The sequence below is a fragment of the Mus caroli genome, unplaced genomic scaffold, assembly GCF_978045245.1.
Source record: "Mus caroli unplaced genomic scaffold, Mus_caroli_1 scaffold_19, whole genome shotgun sequence".
In the NCBI taxonomy this organism is placed as follows: domain Eukaryota; kingdom Metazoa; phylum Chordata; class Mammalia; order Rodentia; family Muridae; genus Mus; species Mus caroli.
In genome coordinates, this window is record NW_028227274.1 from 27683963 (window position 1) to 27696494 (window position 12532).

Consider the following 12532-nt stretch of genomic DNA (forward strand, 5'->3'; position numbering starts at 1 on the left):
TCTGCCCATACACACGTGGAGAGGTACACAGTCAAGCGAGTGCCTTGAGTTGGAGGCAACATTTTAAGAAGACTTCCCTTAGAACTATGCGTATTGAGGTTTTGTTTTGTAAACTGCAGCTCCCAGCACTCCTGGGTTGTATGCATGCAAAGTGTTGTAGATACTGTTCCTCAGTATCAGTATGAGGCTCTCTGACATTCCTGTGACACAATGTCCGTTTTTCCCTGTGTCAGTGTGCGTGGGGGGGGGGGGGGGGGGGCGGGGGGCGCAGTGTGCCTCAGCACTGTGAAGGGTGAGAGGACAACTTTTAAGAGTATGTCTCTTCTTCCACCTACTGTGCTCCAGGGAGCAAACTCAGGAGGCCAGACCCCATGACAAACAACTCTCTCCACTCAGTGAGCCATCTTGCTGTCCTAATAGTTTTTTTTTTTTTTTTCCATGCAGACAGATTTGGAATAGCTCAAGCATGTAATACATCCTTTCTGTCTTACGCAAAGTAATGCTTGCCTTTCAAGACTAGAATTCCCACCAATCTGTCTAGCCTTTTTTTTCAGAAGAATATTGAAGAAAATGAGCATCTACAATGATAGAGTCCCTCAGTTATACCTGCACATTCATGTTGCGGTCATGGGACCTTGTAAGGAAAATGAGTATTCATGTTTAAGACCCAGTAAATACTAAATATCAATTAACAGGATGTATAAAGGTTACATTATACAGTAATGTATAATGTAATGTGTAATTACATTATACAGTAATGTATAATGTGTAATGTAATTATATTACATTATTAATTAATGTTTTTTTCTCATGGTTGTAAAGCAAGCACACAGTTAAGGGAACATCTCTTAAATCCATGATTGCTAAGGAAGTGTCCCTCAGATTCTTCACCACGTCTTAGCCTCATCATTACAGTCTGAATAAAGCACTCATGCAGATTAGAAAAATGGTAAAGAGGGCAAGATCTTTTAAATCACCATTGGAAACCTGTGCTGACAGTGATTGGCCAGGGGCCCTTTCTTCCTTTCCTCCATCCGTCAGTGTCATTTTTCGTGGTCAGATGTCTTAACCCGTCTGTGGTTTTCAGAGCCCTTGTCTGTTGGCTCTTCTCCAGTCTTCTCTGACTGGCTCTGTTGATAATGAGCTAACTTCTGGACGAGGTTTCCATAGCTTTATAATTAGCATATTGTTGGGTTGGACATTTACATTATTTTTATGTCTCCTATCTCGGTTGGCAGCTGTCATGATAAACATCTTCAGCCTTAAGGAGTTTGTGGATTCCTCATGTCTGCAAGTGCATAGGAAGCCAAGGCCTTCCACCAACAGCTCTGGCTGTAGCCTACTGAGCATTTACTGATCTTTACAAACTCAACGTATGGATAGATGCGTCCATCAAACAGGACTCAGGAAGAGGTCTTGCACTAATAGGAAGTTCTGAACAGGCAAACACTGCTGAGTAAGACTCGCTTGGGCTTGGCTCTACCAAGACTGCTTCCCCACTACCTAATGTTTTGTGCAGTGAGCCAGACCTGATGTCAAGCCTACCAACTCCTGCCTACAGCCACTGTCTGTCTTCAGAGCTGTGCCTTCATGCTCAGTACCTGTCCTTCCTCCTAGGCCCCAAACAACCTGTTAATTTTAATTTTAAAAATTAGGTTTGGTGTTTTTTAAAACTTAACATCCTAGTACTGTCCTACTTTTTGCTATGTCCTCCTGAAAATGTATCTGCATAAAGACTTGAATGTCAATGTTCTTTTTAACTTTCTTTTAAAAGACTTATTTATTTATTATTTATATGAGTACACTATAGCTGTCTTCAGACACACCAGAAGAAGGCATTGGATCCCATTACAGGTGTTTATGATCCCTGGAGGAGCTCTTAACCGCTGAGATATCTCTCCAGCCCTCAAAACAGGTATGAGCTGCCATGTAAGTGCTGGGAATTGAACCTGGGTCTTCTGGAAGAACAACTAGTGCTCTTATCCTCTGAGCTGTGCTTTGCTTTTTGAGACAGCTTTTCTTTTAGCTGGAGCTGGCCTGTGTCATTGGTCCTCCAAGCCGGCAGCGACACAAACGACTTGGACACCAAGGCGGGTTCATGCAGCAGCTTTACTTCCGGCTTTTTCTTTTACAGCTCTCTTCCCCAGCAGCTTCTTCTTAGGGCAAGGGCTAAACTACCCCTATTACAACAGCTTCTCTTACTCTACTTCTACTCAAGGCAAGGGCTAAAACTACTCTCTTCACTACTACTGGCTTCTACCTAGGGCAAGGGCTAAACAACTCCTATTCGCGCTGACTCACCTCCTTCTAGCTCCACCCCACCTCATCCAATCAGAATTCACACACACTCAGGTCGTTCACATATAGGCTGACAGGTCCCAATCATGAGGAACAGTCTAGCCTGGCAGGCAGCCCATGCATGCAGCCTCACTGCGCATGCTTGGGCAAGGCAGTAAAGGAGTGGGTTTCACGGGGCCTGCAGCCATACTGCAGGCCTGTAACTTTCTTTGTAGTGTAGGCTGCTCGCAGGCCTTCTATCTGTGTTCATTTCTTTTCTGATGCTGTGATAATAAGCATAAGGCACAAGAGTTATGTTTCAGCTCACACTTGCAGGCACCCTCTTCCATGGTGGGAAGTGAGGGCAGCAGGAGCTTGGAACAGCTGGTACTACATCTGTACTCAGAAGAAAGCAACCAGCGTTCCTTCCTGCTAGCGCCCAGCTGGCAAGCTCTGCTCTGGACTGTCCAGAATTTAAACCAAATTCTTTGCCTTTCTCAAGAATTTGAGACTTAGAGCTTCATAGAATATTGACTGCTTTGGGGGTTATTTGGGGGTGTGAGAGTCATTTCGGTTGTGGTTACTGGAGAACCATCACTGTAATAAAGCATTAAGACGAAAGAATGATGGAGATGGAAAATCCCAGGTGAGGGAAGAAGTGGCAGCCATCTGTTCTATTCAGGCTTGAATTTGCTAAACGGGGAACTCTGGGTAAAAAGAAAAGCTGCTCTTATAGAAGGCTTCAAAAGACTCAGGTTATGAGAGGCTCTGCCAGAGCCTGACAAATACAAAGGCAGATGCTCACAGCCAACCATTGGACTGAGTTCGGGGATCCTGATGGAGGAGTTGGAGAAGGAACTAAAGGAGCTAAGGGGGTTTGCAGCCCCATGGGGCACGGGGGGGGGGGGGGTAACAACAATGTCAACAGGCCAGACCTCCGGAGCTCCTGGGGACTGGACCACCAGCCAAAGAATATACATGGAGGGACCCATGGCACTGGCCGAATATGTGGCAGAAGAAGGCCTTGTTGGACATCAGCGGGAAGAGAGGCCCTTGGGCCTGAGGGTGTTCAATGCCCCAGTGTAGGGAATGTCAGGGTGGGAAGACGGGACTGGGTGGGGGAATGTGTGAGTGGGTGGGAGAGCACCCTCATAAAGGCAGGAGGAGGGAGGATAGGATAGAGGTTTCTGAAGGGGAGACCTGAAAAAGGGAAAACATTTGAAATGTAAATAAAGAAAATATCCAATTTAAAAAGAAAAAAGGTCAGGTTGGGTGTGGTGATGTCACAGGCTCACAGGCAGAACCAAATCAGACTTGGCCTGTTTGATGTTTCTAGATTTCCTGTAGAAGATTCAGATATTGACTGCAGGGGAAATACTTGAAGAGGAAGGGGTGAGATGTATGCTAGGGCCCTTTCAGAATGTCAAATTTAAGGCTGGATTAATGACAAACTAATTTTGACAATTGAAATTCTAGGTGACTGAAGAGCCCAGCCAGCTCCTGAAAGATCACATAGTTTCTTGGTGAGCTAGACAATTTGATAATATGCTAAGAAGACTTCATGATTAGCTTGAATGTTTGTTTGTTTGTTTTCTCTGCAAAATGGAGCAAGCACCAGAGTTCAAAGGGCAGATTAGTTTGTTCCAATGTCTTTAGTTTGAAGTAATCTTGACAGGAACCCCCATTTACATCTGCAAACAGGATTTGAACTATTACCTAACAGGTGTATTGTGGGGTCAGAGGAAGGTCTTTTCTTTGAGAGCTAGAACTGTATTCTGCCCAAGCAGCCAAGTGACTTATTAACGTGTAAGGCCACTTGCTTTTTCAGTTTGCAAAATCAATTACCAGTCTACATTTAAGAATGTCCATCAAGGTGGCAATTACTATTAATTTTGCATTTTATAGTTTTTTAATGTGACAGTAGTCTATAATTAAACTGTCATTGTGAGATATTTACTATTGTGGTATTAATTAATGTCCTTAAATATTTGTGTAAGGTGCATAGGCACATTTCCCATAGGGTATAACTTCTCTTACATTTTCATTGAAATGTTCTCTTGTTTCTTATATTTTTTTTCTTTGAGAATTACTCACATGTGTGTTTTGATTGTATCCTTCCTCCCCTCCAGTTCCTTCTGGAATCCCCCTCCAGATATCATGCTGTCTTCTTATTTTCTATGTACTTCTGAGTCTTCTGTATGTGTGGGTATCAGGCCATCCACTGGAGGCGGGGAAACCTACAGTGACCAGAACCGAAAAGAAAATGACTCTCCCGAATCCAAAGAACCATCAGTTTCCACTAGCTCCTCAGGTTGTCATCCCACCCCGACCACAGTCCTTGCTGGAATTTGGACTGATAGGTCCTCTACAGGTAGCTGTAGCTACTGTGAGCTCATGAGAGCAACAACCATGTCACGCCAGGAAGATAGCCTCCATCTCATGCTCTACCTCTTGCTCTTCTACTTCTAAAATATTCCCTGACCTTTGGAGACAGTGATGCAGATGTCCCATTTAGGACTAAGATCTCACAGTCATTTATTCTCATCACCTTGGTCGATTGAATGTCCATTGACTGTAAAAAAAAAATTCTCTGACTGAGGTCAAAAGCCCAAACTTTTGCTTATAAGCATACTTAGAAGGCAGTGTGACAACCTGACCATTTCATAAAATAATAGTAGTCCTTACTACCACCACCAGGACCTATGGGTTCTTAACCGGGTAGATGACAGTAGAGATTGTTTATTTAAACAGATCTATTGCTCCAGCCTCGTAGATGGTGGTGAAGATGCAAGGAGCAATGATGCAGGCAGTGGGGCAAGTGCAGGAAGGGAGTCTGTGGAGTGAGAATTGCCAGCCATGTGGAAGAGTAGCTCTCTCCTATAAAGAGAATGAAAACTGTGTCAGCCCCCACCATATCCAGGTGTTCATGAGAGCGAGTCCTTCTGTCCAGTGTTACCCAGTAGATAGCATACAGCTGTGCTCACAGTCCCAGTCAGTTCAGTTTCTTGTCACATACACAATAGTTTTTAACAATGACATGATCTTTCCCTTCTCTAATGACCTTGTTTTGTACACACACATGCTCAGACACACACAGGCAGGCACACGCCCACTGCTTATGGTGGCCAAAAGGAAAGAAGTTGTGTCTTTGTAGAGCTGTGGGATAACTGGGCTTCACATGGGTTTTATGGCAGAGAGCACAGCCTCTGCTTCCTTGCCCTTCCCTGGGTACTTTTCCTGCGTTAACACAGACTTCCCATATTCTGCTTAATTGGAAACACTTAAGAGTTATTACAAAGGGCTGTTGCCACTGAAATTCATCACACAAGTAAAGCTCTCCCCACATCTTATCTAGAAATAAATCTTCATTGTATCATTGAGATTTTAAAATTTAAAAACACAAGTATTACAACTCCATAGGAAGAACAACAATATCAACCAACCAGACTCCCCAGAGCTCCCAGGGACTAAACTACCAACCAAAGAGTACACATGGAGGGACCCATGGCTTAAGCTGCATATGTAGCAGAGGATGGCCTTGTCAGGAATCAATGGGAGGAGAGGCCCTTGGTCCTATGAAGGCTTGATGCCCTATTGCAGGGAATGCCAGTGTGGGGAAGTGGGAGTGGGTGGGTGGGTGAGGGAACACCCTCACAGAAGCAGGGGGAAGGGGGATGGGATAGAGAGTTTTGGTGAGGCGGGGCAGGAAAGGGGATAACATTTGAAATGTAAATAAAATATCTAGTTGGGGGAGGGGGACCACAAGTATCTGATGAGGAAACAAGGACATTTAAACTCTTGATTAATAAATATTCTGAAGGCTCTTCCTAGTCTGCCCAACTACAACAGACAGTAAAGTACTCTTTAGGCCTAAGCAAATTAGTTTTTCATCACTGAAAGACAGATGCCATTGCCTATACCTAGCAGGGAGCTGGAGTCCAATCAGAAACAAAAGCCTCGAAATAAACCCAGAGGTTCTTGGTGAGTGGTCCCCTGGGCTACTTACACTTAGTCACACAGGAAGCCCTGCCCACTGCCAGGTCGCTCCATCCTGGGTGACTAAGAACATGAAGAAAAGGAAGCCGGGCAGCAAGTGCAGATGGTGACACCTGAATGACATCAGCTGGAGAAGGTCCAGAGAAGGTCCGACAAATTTGGATAGAAACTGGTCAAGTATAAAAATGAATGGTGGGAGGGGTCTCTTTAGCAGGGACTTTCTATTATAGTCAACTGACATGCCATTGGCCATCGTTGTAACGTAAAAGATTTTAAGCATTTTTTTCTGCTTAGAATTTGTGATCTTTTCCCCCCTCTTCTTCAATAAAAATTCTTCAATGGACTTTGTTCTTTGTGAAATGTGGTTTTCATCTGCCCATCTGACAAGTGACTTTATAAAACTAAGGGTGTGGTAGGTAATGTGTGATTGATAGCTTAATCACTGTTTTGAATGTTGTTCCCTTGGGACTATCATTTAACCACAGCATTTCCTCCTTCCCTTTCCTCTAAACCCTTCAATCTATTCTTCTGTGCTCTACTTCAACCCCCTGGCCTCCTCTTCCCTTAATTGTTGCTGCATGCATATATGCATATGTCTATACATCTATATTCCTAGATACAACCTGCTTGGTCTGTGTAATGTCATTTGTAATGTCTGTTTTCAGGGCCGATGGGGACCACCTCTGCTGCTCCCAGCTTTCCACAGTTGCCTGCTGCAGTTCTTTGTTTAGGGTAGAGGCCTCATGGGGGGGTTCCCTAAAAGGAGAAGGCTCTAAGCAAATGTACAGTAATGTGTGTTCACAGGTGATTAGGGATGTGAGGATCCTGGAATTTCTTCATTTTAATTTTCTTATTCGTATTTTCTTGTATTTTAACAAAAAATTACAACTTTTGTAACAGAAACCTGGTAACTAGGAAGTCTTAAACATGGGGGGAAATCAGTAGTAGAAAACTGAATAGAAGTACAGGGGCTGGATTAATGGCGGCAACAGGACTTCTTCCAGGAAGCTATAGTGGCCCCACCAGGCTTTGAGAGACTGGGTGAAGGAGCAGCCACAGCAGAGCTTGGTGGCAGGAGTGTTTATAGGTCACTAATCTTTTAAACAGCATGATGAATAGTTTGGAAGGAAATTTTAGTGAGGGGATGTCACTAAAAGCTATGCCTTGGGCTAGGAAAAAAATGATTGCCAACTTAGATTTATGTATTTATTTATACATATATATGCACATTTTTTCATACCCAGTCAACTGATTTTTAAATATCAGTGACTCCGTAGAACTCTCCGTATGCAGATAAAGGGTTGCATATTTGAGCAGAGGAAGAGAGACTCATTTCCATAAGAACAAGTCATAAACTGAAGAAAGTGTTACTACTGACTGTGTCACCGGCTTGACTTTGACAAAATATGAAACACTGATGTCCAAGACATTAGAGATCCTGTGAAAAGCAGCCACAGCCGCAACAAACAGGAAGTGCAGGCAAGGATTCGTTAGGAATTGAGATACCGACTGTGTGTCACCAGGAGCTTGAAAAATTAGCTGTGCTGCCGGAGAGGAACATTTGTCTGCATATGATGGATAGAAGGGATCAAAACGCGAGCGTTAGCAGAGGGTTTTGAATCTAAATAAGCTGCTTAATATTGCTGAGCAGAAAAATAAGTCTAAGTATTTTAAGCTTTCTCCTTTGAAGGTTCAAACAAAAGGGAAAAAAAAGATGAAAAGTAGAAACATTGTGTGGCCTGCATTTGAGTACGGTTAACAGTCATAGGAAGAGCTAAAGTCTTCTCCACAGTTTTACACGTATGCGCGCGCGCGCACACACACACACACAGTATTTTGATCACTATCACATTTTATCCTTCCTTCTCCATCACATCTGTTCTGCCTTACAGATTCCTCACTTTCTCCTAATTCCACTCATTTAGTCCCACTGTTGATCTGTAAGGATGCTTCCCGGCCTGGGGTGGGGTTATTTACAAGGACAACTTTACCATGACTTCACCTCAGGAATATGATCCCTTCACTGGCTGCCTGTAGCTCTGCAGGAAGAGCTCATTTCATTCCTGATGGATTGTTGAGTGGCCTGGATGTCCAGCTCTTTCGGCACCCTCTTCTTTCTTACACCCTGAGCCATTAGGGTGGCATGGGGAGGGCGTAGATTAAATGTCCCTGTTAGGGACAAGCATTGTAACTGCTCATTCTCACCCCTTTGACCCATTGGGAGTCTCTGCATTCAGTACCAGTCACTGCAAAGGCTTCTGTAACCAAGACTGAAGGTGACACTAATCTATGGGTATAAACAAATATTTAGAGGACAGTTTGAGATGTTTACTTCTAAAACATGAGTAGTAGCTTGCCACCTAGGACCAAGAACCTCCCCAGTCATGGGCTTATAACCAGGTTTAACAGTATAAATTCTGCCAGTGCTGCCTGAAATCCAATGAGGAAGCAGTTATCCTCTTAAATATTCCACCATTTCACCTGTGGGAACACCTTTCCAGGCAGTTGGTATTTTAGCACTCAGTTTCCACAGCTGGGTAATGACTGTGGATAAATTCTCCCTTCCAAAGCCTGAGTAGTACTTTCCAGCATGGTGAAAGCTAACCATCGAGGAAGAAGTTTCCAGATAAGTATAATAAGCTTGATGTCTCATTGTCAATGGGTCTTCCCATCTGATTTTGATTGGCAACCAAAAACAATGACAGTAGCCTGCACTTATGGGGGATCTGACTCTGGCACTGGAACTTTTATTTATTAGCCTATGGTTTCCTGGAGCACCATTATCCACTCAAGCAGTGGCTTGTTTCTCATCACACTTTAAAATTTTTCTGTTAATTACCTTACAAACCTCATTTACAGAATAGTAGATTTCCATAGGTAGGACCTTTTTCATGCACTCTTCATGATAGTTTTTACCCACCTCCAACCTCACATAAACCTTTCCACCCCAAGTATTCTCACCTACTTTCATGTCACATATATTCTGTCCCCTTCCCCACTATCCCTGTTCCCCACACACACATCTCTATGTTCCTTGCCTCTATGGAAGCCTTTCAAGTTTGAATAACTCTCTTCTTTAAACCATTTTTTTTTTTTTTGAGAGAAAAACTGGCTCGGTAGGACAGTTGCTCAGTAGAGGAACAGCACTTGCCTAGCATGAGCAAGGCTGCGCATTCCACCCAGCACAAGAAAGCTGGGAAGTGAGTGGGTGAAGCCAGCATTGGCTCCATCGTCAATATCTTTTAGAACTAGTGATTGTATAAACGTTTTCTTCTAAGCTCTTTGAGTTGTCGGTACAGTGTCTCAAGGGATTTACTTTGCTGTCACTTCTCTAAGCAGGGGTTAGAAAGGACAAGGCTGCTAATCTCTACAGAGACTAAGACGTGGGAATTAAACGACTTACCATTTATGGTAGACTTCTTCAAATTTGGGAGATATGTGATAAGTACTTAACCTGATGAGGGCAAAGCTCTGCTGGCATCTTTACAATCGTTGAAGGAGAGACCCCAGAGCTCAATGCCTCTGGCTGCTGGTGCTTCCACATTTTCCCTGCCTCCACAGTATGCCTATCAGGGGTGTTCAGCCTTTTGATACTGTGAAATGCTGTCATTAGGCCCCATGGGACTCATCATGTCCTCTTCAGACTTCCTTGAACTGTTCCCCTGCCTTCTGGCCCCCCTCCCACCATGGTCATGACCAGCTCCATCCTTTCCAGCAGGGCATGCTCCTTACTACCAGCCAGTACCTTTGCTCTCTGAAGTTGACTCTGAGCCCCAAGCCTAGTGTGCGCGGGCATGAGCTTGAGGCTTGCCTCAGTTCCAACTGCTGCTGTGCATAATAGGGATTTGTTTTAAAGACCCAGGGAGTATAACTCCTGTCACTCTCTTCACCCAGTAGATAAGAAACTGATTAGCAAGGCCTCAAGATCATGCCTGTACACACACTAGACTTGGGCAAGAATATTTGATTGAAGAAGAGTCAAATTGGAAGTTTTAAGCTAATTCAAGCCTGCGTCTTAGAGGAATTGAACATGCCATTGTGAGCAGCGAGAGCACCCGAGTTCCGTGAGGTTACATTGGCTGATCCAGGCGAGCTTTCTGAGCATCCATGGTTGGCAGTGGATCTCCGTTCCTACAGTTCCACACGCACAAGTACCATTTCGGTGGGACTGTGGGAAGGAAGGAGGGTGACTTTGTCGCATGGTAGAGTCCTGTTTCCTCACTCCATGACACTGGCCTCTTTCTCTAAAGCAGTTTCTTCCAGATTGAAACATTTCCTCAAGGAAGCAGGGGGTTGGGGATAGTGGGCAGCTTATGAGCCTCAGGAAGTAAACAAACTTCACACATCTAGATTTAGCTCTCAAAACAGGATAAGCACGCTTACTAATTAAAATATCTATAGGAGCAGTATTAGCATGCGTTCTAAAAATTACAGCTTTGATTCAATACAGATTTGATTTAATCCCCTCTCTAAGCAACGATTACACTCTAACCTCTTTTAGTATTTTTGAATAAAAAATAAAATCCATTTTTCATCTTTAATTCTAAATTTAAGTTTGTCTGAATATTTCATAGATACTTCAGGTGGCTAGAAGTTGGCCCCTCCCCCACCCTGTGTCAACAAGTGAAAGGGAGAAGGTCCCAATGGGCAAGAGCTTAATTGCAGCTCTGCAGCTCTCAGCTTTGTGATTTGGGCCTGCTATCTTGTTCTCTCAACCACGGTATTAAGCAGACAAAACGCCTGGCCTTAACCAAAAGGACAGTGTCATTTGTCCCCCTGACCCCTATACTCTTGCTCACTGGTTAATTTTTCTGCCATCCTTCAATGGCAACTTGATACAACTCTGTCTCGAATTTTCATGTGTGAGTAACAACACTACTTTCTAAGCACACATTCCATGTCTGTTCTGACTTAGTTGCCGGTAGCAGTTAAAGCATCCATTGTCACCCAGAATCAGGGCTGCTGTCCTCCCACAGATGGCTGGCATAGGCAGGTGACAGAGACTGCATAGACAGTCAGGGGAAGGTAGGAATATTGCCCTTGACTTCTCTCTACTTGCTTGAAAAGTTGCAGAGCTGGAGAAAGGGGAAGAGATTTGGTGACTTGAGTGCTACTGCTCCAAGACTGCTCTGGTGTTTGCTTGCAGAGGAGATTTGAGGCTAGTCTTTCTCTTATGAGTGTCAGAGTGTACGCTGCCTCTACCAGTGAATCCCTTTATCCTTGCCCTGGGCCGTCCCTTGCCAGCTTACTTTATAACCCTGTTTGCCGGAACCCGTTACCCTTCCCTGTATGACATTTATATGTCTCTGGGCCCGCGGTCCTGTGCTTCCATTCTCTGTGTCTTTGTTTCTCTTTATTCTATCTCTCTATGTCTGTCTCTCTGTCCATTTCCTCAAACTAGATATAGTTTTCTTTAATTAAAAAAAATATGTGTATGCATGCTTTGTCAGTGTGTGTCTATGCACCATGTACATATCTGGCTCCCCAAAGAGGCTGGAAGACACGATCTGATACCTTGGAACTAAAATTATAAACAGTTGTGAGCCACCACGTGGATGCTGAGTATTGAACCTAGGTTCTCTGTCGATGTCAAGTGCTCTTAACTGTGGAGCCCCTGACTATAATTTTCTAAATAGAGGATTGCAGAGACCTTTCATGATATAATTACAAGGAGAATAGTCACAAGTCTACCCTGTAAGAGTCTATGAAGGGTGAATGGCTTGTTGTAAAGCTTGGCACAGTGTGACATGCAAGCATTACCGTGCATAGCCACACAGGTGACCACTCTGATCTATAGTTCTACAGAACAGGCAGAGTGGGGCTGGGGCTGGAGAAGCAGAGAGGTTTGTGGGCTTCTGCTTCTCTGCTCTACTACTTGATAGCGTTGTGTTTTATAAAAAGATAAACCAGGAATATGTTTGGTGGTGACACGGTATGGTGTGGGGGAAGGGGATGCCTCTGCGGGCCCATGCTGAGGTATCCCTTCCCCCTCTGAGGCACTAGCCACATGATGGCATAGTATAGGAAAGATTATACTATTCACGGCATGGGGAGAGGGGAGGAGAGAGGGAGTGGTGAGAGGCCCATCATGAACATGTGGAGAGATGGGGGAGGGGGAATGGGGAGAGAGGAGAGCAGGAGCAAAAGGAGAGAGCAAGAGCAAGACAATTAGAGCGTGAGAAGGAGGCAAGCAGCCCCTTTTATAGTAAGTTGGGCACACCTGGCTGTTGCCAAGTAACTGTGGGGCAGAGCCTAGACT